The sequence below is a fragment of the Populus alba genome, chromosome 1, assembly GCF_005239225.2.
Source record: "Populus alba chromosome 1, ASM523922v2, whole genome shotgun sequence".
Classification (NCBI taxonomy): Eukaryota; Viridiplantae; Streptophyta; class Magnoliopsida; order Malpighiales; family Salicaceae; genus Populus; species Populus alba.
This window is the reverse complement of record NC_133284.1, coordinates 2,161,947-2,164,392: the sequence shown is the minus strand read 5'-3', so window position 1 is coordinate 2,164,392 and position 2,446 is coordinate 2,161,947. Positions and strand designations below refer to the sequence as shown.

Below are 2,446 nucleotides of genomic sequence, written 5' to 3'. Positions count from 1 at the left end.
TTTATATTAATTCATACATTGTTTTACTGTTTAGAAAGTCATTCAATAGACTATCATAGATTAGAGGTACTGGCATACATGGCTTAGGTTAAAGTAAAAAAATAATAATTTGGAAACCCACATCGTTGTTTTTAAAAACAAACACATACTTGGGACTTACGAATTACTCTTTTATGTGCTTCCCTTGAATTAACAAATATATGTCTTCGGAGTTTTTAATAGAAAAAGACACAGCAAACAATGAAGTCAATGTAGGGCCAATAGACATTTAATAAAAAGACATTGATTTTCAAACTTGGAAGAAGCAAAATTATGTAATTTTGGCAGAAAGAGAAAATGTAATGTGGTATTTTATCTTTCAAATGCAATTACAACTATTACATTTGCAAAAATGGTACAAAGAAATGTTACAATGATCACTTCTCCGTACAAAAAAATTCACCATGGATATACAATCTCTATCCTTATTACACAAGACTGATAATTTAAACAAATTAGGAATTTTTTTCCGTAAACAACAAAAGAAATGGAAATAAATAGCAACTTATTGCATGTTGTTTACACTTCAAATTGACTCTACAACATCTTAGTAGTGTTTTGGTGGTGGGGGTGATGCATAAATGTATGGAGGAGGTGGAGAGTGAGTTGGGGGTGGTGGAGACTTATAATAGTAGGGTGGTGGAAAGGTGATGGCGATGGTGGTGGTGGTGACTTATAGTAGTATGGAGGTGGTGGTGATGGAGATGGAGGGGGTGGAGATGTGTAGTGGTATGGAGGTGGGGGAGACTTCTTTGGTGGAGGAGGAGATGAGTAGTGGTATGGTGGAGGGGGGGACTTCTTTGGTGGAGGAGGAGATGAAGTAGTGGTATGGAGGAGGTGGCGACTTCTTTGGAGGAGGAGGAGATGAGTAGTGGTATGGTGGAGGGGGGGGATTTCTTTGGAGGAGGTGGAGATGAGTAGTGGTATGGAGGAGGTGGCGACTTCTTTGGAGGAGGAGGAGATGAGTAGTGGTATGGTGGAGGTGGCGACTTCTTTGGAGGAGGTGGAGATGAGTAGTGGTATGGAGGTGGGGGAGACTTCTTTGGAGGAGGTGGTGATGTGTAGTGGTAATAGAGGTGGGGGAGACTTCTTTGGAGGAGGAGGGGATGTGTAGTGGTATGTTGGAGGGGGAGACTTCTTAGGTGGAGGAGGGGATGCGTAGTGGTATGGTGGAGGGGGCGACTTCTTAGGTGGAGGTGGGGATGAGTAGTGGTAATGGAGGTGGTGGGGACTTTCTTTGGAGGAGGAGGGGATGAGTAGTGGTATGGTGGAGGGGGAGACTTCTTTGGGGGAGGTGGTGATGTATAGTGGTATGGAGGTGGTGGGGACTTGTTTGGAGGAGGTGGGGATGTGTAGTGGTATGGTGGAGGGGGAGACTTCTTTGGAGGAGGTGGTGATGAGTAGTGGTATGGAGGTGGCGGAGACTTCTTTGGAGGTGGTGTGGATGTGTAGTGGTATGGTGGAGGGGGAGACTTCTTTGGAGGAGGTGGGGATGTGTAGTGGTATGGAGGTGGGGGAGACTTCTTAGGTGGAGGAGGGGATGAGTAGTGGTAATGGTGGAGGGGGAGACTTCTTTGGAGGAGGTGGTGATGAGTAGTGGTATGGAGGTGGGGGAGACTTCTTTGGGGGAGGTGGTGATGTGTAGTGGTATGGAGGTGGCGGGGACTTCTTTGGAGGAGGTGGGGATGTATAGTGGTATGGTGGAGGGGGAGACTTTTTTGGAGGAGGTGGTGATGAGTAGTGGTATGGAGGTGGCGGAGACTTTTTTTGGAGGTGGTGGGGATGTGTAGTGGTATGGTGGAGGGGGAGACTTCTTTTGGAGGAGGTGGGGATGTGTAGTGGTATGGAGGTGGAGGAGACTTTTTTGGAGTTGGTGGGGATGTGTAGTGGTATGGTGGAGGGGGAGACTTCTTTGGAGGAGGAGGTGATGTGTAGTGGTATGGTGGAGGGGAGACTTCTTTCTCCCCTTCTTTGGAGGAGGAAGTGATGAGTAGTGGTATGGTGGAGGGGGAGACTTCTTTCTCCCCTTCTTTGGAGGAGGAGGTGATGAGTAGTGGTATGGAGGTGGGGGAGACTTCTTTGGAGGAGGTGGGGATGTGTAGTGATAAAGGTGGAGGGGGAGACTTCTTTGGTGGAGGAGGAGATGAGTAGTGGTATGGAGGTGGTGGAGACTTCTTTGGAGGAGGTGGGGATGTGTAGTGATAAGGTGGAGGGGGAGACTTTTTTGGTGGAGGAGGTGATGAGTAATGATATGGTGGAGGTGGTGATTGAGATGGAGGTGGTGGAGATTTATAATAATAGGGCTCATATGCCACCACACTGGTGGCTACAAGGCATATTGCTATGGCATGTATCATTGGGGACAAATGCCCCGTCTTCCCCCTGCTTTCCATCTTTAGAACTCTTG

At 47.2% G+C, this 2,446-nt stretch overlaps 1 pseudogene; it reads right to left on the bottom strand.

The window, feature by feature from the left end:
• Positions 1-571: 571 nt before the first annotated feature.
• Positions 572-2,446, bottom strand: LOC140956175 (uncharacterized; annotated as a pseudogene).